Below are 9,569 nucleotides of genomic sequence, written 5' to 3' on the forward strand. Positions count from 1 at the left end.
ATACCTACTACAAGTAAAACTTGTACATATTATGAGTGATTGATGAAAATGACAGAAGCTGGTAGCAGAATAGAATAATGATCATCGGTCATTTATTCAGGTGTGAATTAAGCAGCATTGTCTCCTTCTGTTTCATAGTCAGTATTCTTAGAGATATCTTTGTATAATTTCATTGATGCCTATGCATATAGTATTAAAAGAAATGACTTTCAAAAACTATGGAACAACTTGTCTCTTCAACCATGGCTTCTCTGTTTGTATTAGTTTAAAAAAAAAAAAAAAAAAAGATGCATTTTATTGGGATAGTTGAGCCGATTTGAGTGGAGACGCAAGGGAGTTGATGAAAGCAGAGCAGCACACGGCAACACTGGTACAGTGCACTCCTGTTGAAATGAACGAAATTCCAGTTACAATGAAGTGAAAATTCATTCCCCAACATTATCCGCTCTATATTCTTTATTGCTAATTTGAGGACTTCGTTATAATGGAAATCTACTGTATCATCAGATACCATGACAAGTTCACTTCGACATGCATTTACAAGTTTTTGTTTGATGCATTTGCAGTGATGTCTGTGTTGGGATTGTGAGCCATAATTTTGTGAACTGGGAAAAAGAGGTTACTTGAGATTGCCCGAGAGTGAAGGAGATGGATGGGTTTGTGTGAGAACACTGAGAACCACTGGTTTCAATCTCACAAGTGGAACCTCGAGAAGTTTCTCAGTTCAAATCTGTGTATAATCCTCTTCTTTATTTTCTCATATCCCTTCTCTCTCTCTCTCTCTCTTTCTCCTCTTTCTCATTCTATTTTTCCTCTCCCATTCTTTACCTATTTGTTTGTTTCGTGTTTCCGGTCTTCCTCATCAACTTGAATATTGATGTGATAAATCGTTTATCAAGGAATATTTCATTTTGACTAGATGGGCTCAGTCCCAAGTTTATGTCTCTTGAAGCCTCTCAGCACCTCCATCGTATTTCACTAACATACCAATGCTTTACAATATACTACCAGCGACAATGAGAGATTTAAAGGGATGGTATTGTATTGGTTGAGGTGAGAATTCAGCTTTTCAACTCTTTGTGAGATACTTCGAAATCACTTTATGAAATGCTAAAAAGCATACAATTCTAAGAAGAATTCAAAGATTGTTGAAAATCGATTTTGAAATGGCCGAGACATCCAAAAACGAAGTAAAACAAAGCGACCGTAATGAAAGGTCGGTCTCACTTCTTATTAGGATTGTTTGTTTTGATTTCTCAACCATTTCAAAACCAATTTTCATCAAGTAAGCTTTGGATCCCTTTTAGGATTATATGCTCTTTCATATTTCATAAGAGGTTTCTTATTATCTTAAAAAAAAAAAAAATCATCGCAAAAAAATTGGAAACCTCAAACTCCATCTCAACCGAAACTGTACCATCCCTTCAAGCCACGTCAATCGCCGGGCACGTGAATGGTGTCTCAACACATAATGATGACGGGTTTATACGAAGACTTGGCAGGTCGGGGCGACGATTGATGCGACAATGAGTAGTCTTTATTGTGACTCACGAGATGGGATTAATCAGCGAACTGGAAAATGAGCCAATCACACGCAAACAAAGATAGACAAACATTAAAAAAATAATAATAAAAATAAATGAATAAATAAAAGGGGTGGACGTACTTACGCACACATCTGAATTAAATTGCAGAAAAAAAAATTGAAGGCCAGAATATAATGTGCGCATTCATTCGATTAACATTCATGAACATGAACAAAATATGCGGGTATGCTTTACGTCACAGCTAGGTATGATATATTCCCTCTCAGGGAGGGAAAACTATTGAGAGATATATAAGATAACTTTTTTTATGTTGAATGTGTGATTAATGTGAACTCCGCAGGAAAACCACTTCCAGTATCATAATGACACACCTGTTTGAACTTACCCTGCAAGCTTTGTGAATTACCCCTTGGTGTCATTCCACTTCCTTTTAACAGACAGATAAATCTTAAAGGGGAATTCCGGACAAGTTCAAAGTCAGTCTGAAAAGAACAGTTTTTCTAAAGCAAGACAATGGAAATTTGATCAAAATCGGATGAAAATTAAGGAAGTCGTAAAATTGCGCAGTATTGCTCATTTTCACGAAACAGTTCTTGAACAGTCAAATTATATGCAAATGGTGAATTGAGGACATCACCCGATCACATCTTGCCATACAATTTGAACATGTGCAAAAATTTTTTGAGATATATCCAGACTTTCGTTCAAACGCAATTATAACCCAGTCTCAAATCCTGGCATATCTAACTGATCGTTATTTAGAAGATAGACAATCCAGGAAAATATAGTTTTGTGTTTTATGAATTCATAGCAGAAAAGTTGAATTTTCGTCATTTTTTTAAACGAGCGGTGAGAAAGTTTGAGATGATACCATCATCAGCTCACTCATTTTTTTAGAAACTGTTCAAGAACTGGTCTGCAAAAATCAGCGAATCCTTGAAATTTCATAATTTCTTTACTTTTAATCCGATTTTGACCAAAGTGGCACTATTATGTTTGTCATATCATTTCATTCTTTCTTTTTGAACCAACTTTTACTTGGTCCGGAATTCCTCTTTTAAAGTATTTCAACGAATGCTGCTAAGATTTTTTGAAACTGACTGTATAGTACAGAGGATATTAACCACAGCTCGTTCCGTTAGAAGAAGCTTGTTAATCGGTGTCATGAAAATAGGATCATATCCGCAAAGAAACGTTGTTGTCATTCTTGTTGCAATCACTTGATTTCGGTACATTTTAGCGCCTTCGGTTTTAATCCAATGTTCTTGCGTTTTTAGCAGGGACGTGACTTTGGCAATGTGCTCAGAATTTATACTCTTCGTGGGAAGTAGCCGATTTATAGCTGTGGTGTGATGTGCCAACAGAGTGCTTTCATTTATGACGTCCGCATCGTAGTATAAACTACAAAACATCTCAAACAGAAACGCTCGATGTACGAACGCTTTAAAGTGGATATTCACTCAATGTTCCAAGCACAAACAGAACAGGACAAACAAGGGGAAAACAAAGTAACAAATGTACAGAATTCCACAAGAGTTATAGATCAATTGCAAACAACTTTTTTTTTCCCGTTCTGTATCTCACATAGACCTGAACTTGTTTTGTATACTTGCTCGTTTGCAAGCTGACTCATCAAACAATGTATACTGCATAGTGAAACAAACCTTGTGCTGTTCATTGCGCTTTACAAGCCCGACTCTTTAGGGAAGCAGGCCCTATTTCATGCTTGGTTAATTCTATACGAAATCCAAATAGAAAGATCTTTAAATACACAAATTCAACTGAGCATAAAATCACCATCCAATATGCGTTATGTCATTGTACGTAGGCCGTCTTTATCCTGAAAACCATTAAGTACTGATATCTGCACGGAATGAATCAGTTCGTTAACGAGTCGGATAAAAATATCGGCGTTCCATCATAATACCATGGATTCGTAAGATGAGTTTTAATGACCGACATTGGAGGAAGTAATGAAAATCTAAGATCAAGCAAATAAACGACCGCATGATGAGCCATAAGGGAATTACCTGGCTATTTGATTATGACTTAAGAATAAGAACAGAAAGAACGGGGGAACGAAGGGTAGAAAAGGAAATGAGAATAAAAAATGAATGAATAAATGAAAAAAAAATGATTATAATATATACATATTAAGAAAGGATGAAAGAAGAAACGGTTGAAATGAAAATGAAAGAAACCTACAAACAAAGAAAGAAGCTAGGCACCTGACTTCCCCATCGTCGATCGGAATTGACTTCCATTTAGCAGTTGTTGTTTAGCCCGACAACGCTCATGACTGGACGAGTACGAGGAAAACGGGAAAATGTCCTGCTCCGTTACCTGTGTGTCTTCACGAAGTGTTGCGAATCAGCACTGATCGAATTCTGCGAAAGCCGTTTATGTGATAAACTTTGATGCAATCAAACGTGGTTTGTGAGGCAAAACGGGGGGGTACTCCATAGCAATGCATCCTAAAAGGAATTCGGTGCATATTAGTAGGAAACCAATCTTTTCGTATGTACCGGAATGAAACCTTCATTTTGTGAATTTTCTGTACCACATTAACCAGGACAGGGGATCGTTATTCAAGTAATTCCATCGTTTTGCTAATGTTTTCAGTGATAGGTCTACTTTGTGTTTTTGTCCACAAAAGACACATTAATGACTGAGGGGAAAGAAATGACTCTTAAAGGACAAGTTCACCTTCATTAACATAAGGATTGAGAGAATGTAGCAATATTAGTAGAACACATCATTGAAAGTTTGAGGAAAATCGGACAATCCGTTCAAAAGTTATGAATTTTTGAATTTTTTTGTGCAGTCACCGCTGGATGAGAAGACTACTGCAGTGTATGATGTTACATGCGTACAACAATATAAGGAAAATATAAAGAGAATTTCACAAAATTTCATCTTTTGAAAAAAGTACACATTCTCTTGACTCGTTACTGACATATGTTATGGGTAATATTATTCCCATTGCCTTTAGAAAGAGGCAAGTCAAGTGCTCTTTTATTATGCGGAAAAAAGTGGAAATATGTTGAATTTTCTTTACATTTTCTTTATACTGTTGTACTCATATGACATCACGAGCCTTAGTAGTCTCCTCATCCAGCGGTTCCAACACAAAAATTTTAAAAATTCAAAAAAAAAATTCATAACTTTTGCATCGATTGTCCAATTTTCCTCAAACTTTCACTGATGTGTTCCACTAATGTTGCTGCATTCTCTCAATCCTTATGTTTATGAAGGTGAACTTGTCCTTTAAGTTTGCAAGAATTCAGTGAGCTTGCATAATCTTCTTCGCACTTTGAGATTTAAAACAATATAACTTGCAGAACGTTATGAAAGGCAATAGTATGGCAGAACATCGAATTGTTCTCTTATACTTCCCTTTTAAAAACACCAGCGAGGGAACATTGCACTTGGCAAGCCTCTGAGATAGTTGCAAATAAGACCAGATGTTGCCTTCGCAGGGAAAAACAATAGCTGGAAAATTAGTTTTTGGAAATGTGGCTTGATGACGTAGGTGTAGACGCTCTTTACAGCCACTCTATGATGTATATGCATTACGACACAATGGATGACAATGATGATGATGAAGTGATTTTCAACGCACTCTCACCGACGGCTGTATAAGTGCCAATCTAACTAATCACTGTCCGTTCCGTCGCCTTGGTTATCAATAAACTGACGCAACGTTGCTTCATCGAAAATTCGCTGCTGTGAACAAGTGCAGTTCATGGCTGAGCTATAAAAGTCGCGCCGACGCTGTGATGGTGAATTGAACAACTTGAGATTGGTACATGTACCAGGTAAGTTGTTTACAGCAGAAAGGTACCAACAACAGGTGCAAAATGAAATGAGCGGCAAATCAGGTGTACACGGAGACTGGCAAAATCATCATGGTTACCATGGTTACAGCCGACTTTTCTATTGCAGTGGAAATATAAGCCTGTATAGTTCCCTCAACCTGAAAAAAAAAAAAAAAAAGATAAGAAAGAATGGGGGAACAAAAACGGAAGAAAATCGCCAGCTCGGGTGGAGGCAAACTCACAGGATGCCAATCAAATTAATGAAGGTTGGGTACATGTCATTACATTAGAATAATTTTTATGTTTGCATAGTTACATCACTGATTGACTATCTTGAATAATTTGGTGTCTGTCACTATTCACTATCATTGTTTTAATGTTGTTTTTGTTTTTGTTTTAATGTTTTTTTTTTATTTGTGTTCTTTTTTTCTTTTTCTTTTTCTTTTTTTTTTTGGGGGGGGGGGGATGTTGAGAAATCTTCCACAAAAGCCCAGTGTCATATCAATGTCCTTTCAAATTGCTGATTGTTATGAAATCATGTCGTCGATTACTGCAGGTAGCTTGCATAATAACATTATAACAGTGTCTACTTTGTTATGATGATGGTAATAATAGTGGCTGCAAAAATAAGACATCACTTGTCATTATATTGTGACAACAGTCATCATTAAGAACAAAATAAAAAAGATTATGATGCATGATAAGGAATACAGAAATAACAAGAATAATGGATAATAAAAATATGATGATGATAATAAAATACTAGCAGTAATGATGACAAAATGGAAAAATGAGTTAGCAATATATATATATATATATATAAAAAAGAAGAGATAATGCTGCCATCCCAAGGCACCAGGGACCTGCCCCTGGAATCTAGGGTTACAGGATCTGAGTAACATGACATAAAATGCTTCATGTGATTGGTTACTACTGCTGCTATGTAACTCAACATGATAACAGCTCACGATCCTGCAAGCTATGTACAGTTGGTTCTTGTTTCTCTTTCCACAACTTGATCATGTCAGTGATATGTGTATAGATCTTTTTCTTTCTTTTTTTTTTTGAAGTGGAAAAACCACTTCACCACCAAGGTAAAGTTGATAAAAGGAGTGCTAGCAAACAAACAAGAATGTTAGCAATTTCTGTATTTAGACTGAAACATAAACAAGAGGTTTGGACAGGGAATTTTCTAGTTTCACATGATTTGTGAAACAAATTTTATCTGTCACAACCACATAGGTGATTAATCAATTAATTTGCTAATAAGCTAATTTGGTGAGATAATGGCATCTTGCCCTATAAGTCTTCCAATGATGAGCAAAACAATCATTTACTATATTTATTCATTTTTTTTAATGTGAAGTCATTATAAGATGAATTTGATTCTACCCTTAGCACTGAATGTGCTGTAAGTGCAGTGACCTTTAACGGGGAAAGGGTTGCAATTGCAAAATTAAGTAATATCTTTGTTCAACCACAAAGGGATGATTGGGTGATGGTAAGCGCTTCTTCCTCTAATTTGCATACTGGCATTGACACAGACATCATTTCATGGTGGAGAAAACTTCAGATCTTCAAAGCAAACATTTGCATTTTATTTCCCATTTCGACAAAATATCAACCATTTGATTGTTTGATTTTTCTCCATTAATTAAAGTGAACTTGATCATGGAGGAGATTTTTACTTTAACTTAAGATAGTACATCCAGGGTTATGTAAGTACTCCACAGACATCCGCAAAACTCCATCGAACTTTGCTGATCTGTTTCACAGGACTTCCAATGATGCCAGGACTTTGTGGCTGAAACTACCAAAAGGACATCCTTTCTGCTTTAACCGTTTGCATGCTATCAGTGATGATTGGCACAGAAACTCTCATATAGCCTTGCATACACTGTCTAAAGTCCCTGGTATAGAGTGAGTTAATCATATCTGAGCAGTGTTTACAACGTCCATCCTGATGTTGCTGTCTGCAAGTTGGCAGATACTCTTAGTAATATACTGCATTGACTTAGTAACACTTCCAGCTGGGTCTAGGGCAATTAACCCCTGGGCAATTACCCCCTAGCTGGGCAATTATCCCAGATCAGTCTCCTGACACTAACCCTAATTCTTATCCTGAACCTGTAGCCCTAACCCGAACTTAAAGGGATCGTATAGTTTTGGTTGAGACCTAATTTCAGGTTTCTAACATTTTTTGGTGAGATAATGAGAATCCTTTTATGAAATATGAAAGAGCATGTAATTCTATGAGGAATTCAACGTTTGTTTGATGAAAATTGGTTATGAAATGGCCGAGATATCCAAAAAAGAGCGATTCTTAGATGGGTAAGTGTGGGACCCACACTTTATTATGATCGCTTTGTTTTACTTTGTTTTTGGATGTTTCAGTCATTCCAAACCTGATTTTCATCAAATAAACTTTGAATTCCTCTTAAAATGGTATTTTCTGTACTATATCATATTCTTGGTATCTCACAAAAAAGTTAAAAGCCCAATTCTCTTCTCCACCAATACTGTACCATCCCTTTAAATTCTAACCCTAAACCTAACCTTAATCTTTACTCTAACTTTATCACTAACCAGTATTTAGGGGGGGGGGGGGGGGAGAGTAGATATAATATTGTGGGGGGGGGGGAATTGCCCTGATACCTTCCAGTGACCTTGTGGGTGGAAAAAAATGACACTTCAATAATACAGTGTACATCAATCAAAGCGAGACAGAACTGTGACGGATGATGTGAGTGAACTCAACAGCATCATCTTAAACCTTTGTGTGCATTAAGTGCTGATTGGCACAGAAAAACCCATAACATTGTACACACTGTCCAAAGTCTGTGGTACAGAAAGGGGTAAGTTTGTTGACTTTTGTAAAAGCATTCGACCATCAGAATCTTAAATTTAAAAGTTTTAGCTTCTACCAACCTTTAATTGTAGTGGGCAAGCTTTCGTCCTCTCCTGAGGACTTTCTCAAGCCTTATGCAGTGAAGTGTTGTCTTGCTGCCGTGTGGTAGTCACTGCATAAGGCTTGAGAAAGTCCTCGGGAGTAGGACGAAAGCTTGCCCACTACAATTAAAGGTTGGTAGAAGCTAAAACTTTTAAATTTACTGTCATCCCCAACCGATGAAAGTTTTTATTTAGTATCATCAGAATCGTCATCACAAATGTCATCCGCAATATCATCATATTTGGTTGATTCCTTTTGTTCAACTGAATGCAATGCAAAGGCAGTCAAAAAAAAGTGTAGTTTTCCCACTCAACTTACGGGATAAAGGTTTCATATGCCAATTTTCACTTGATCCTGAATCAACTGAGTGACATACAATCATACATGGCAGGAGAATCACATTCTAAGTGAATGCGGGGAAAGTGTTACAAGTGTTTTTGTTTGTTTGTTTGTTTATTTTTCTTTTTTTTTTGTCTTCCAGTCACAAGTATAGTTTTATGTCCTTGAATAGGACATAGAATGGAGGTCCTATGTGTGACAGAGCCACAACCCATACATGTAAAGATCCATCTTCATTCATTCATCACAGTGTGCAAGAACAGGGTGCAAAAGTCCCCCCCCCCCTCCAATCAGGCCCGTAACTAGGATGTTTATGGGGGGGGGGGGGGGGTTCAAAACTGTGTCTGCACACTGTGATGAATGAATGAAGATGGATCTTTACATGTATGGGTTGTGGCTCTGTCACACATAGGACCTCCATTCTATGTCCTATCAGGGAGGTCACCTCCCTGGTCCTATTCAAGGACATAAAACTATACTTGTGACTGGAAGACAAAAAAAAAAAGAAAAATAAACAAACAAACAAACAAAAACACTTGTAACACTTTCCCCGCATTCACTTAGAATGTGATAGTTGTAGGCCCCATACAGGAGCAGGCCCGTAACAAGGGGGGGGGGGGGGGAGTGTTTGTTCGAACCCCCTGAACACCCCCCCCCCCCCCCCCCTTGTTACGGGCCTGCTCCTATATGGGGCCTACAACTGGACTGCAGACAAGTTAGGGCGGCTAAAAAAAAAAAAGATATCAATTCTGTTCATTTGGGCATTTGTTTTGCCTGCAAAGTCTCTTGTCTGTGGATCCATGTGTATATTTGTTATTGCAACTTTTATTCGAAAAAAAAAAAAACAAATATACAAGGCTTCTCATCTTCTAAGTAAAATACTTCATATCTTCTCCCTGTTGGACACCATTGAAT

This window comes from Diadema setosum, chromosome 8 (assembly GCF_964275005.1).
Source record: "Diadema setosum chromosome 8, eeDiaSeto1, whole genome shotgun sequence".
NCBI classification, from domain to species: domain Eukaryota; kingdom Metazoa; phylum Echinodermata; class Echinoidea; order Diadematoida; family Diadematidae; genus Diadema; species Diadema setosum.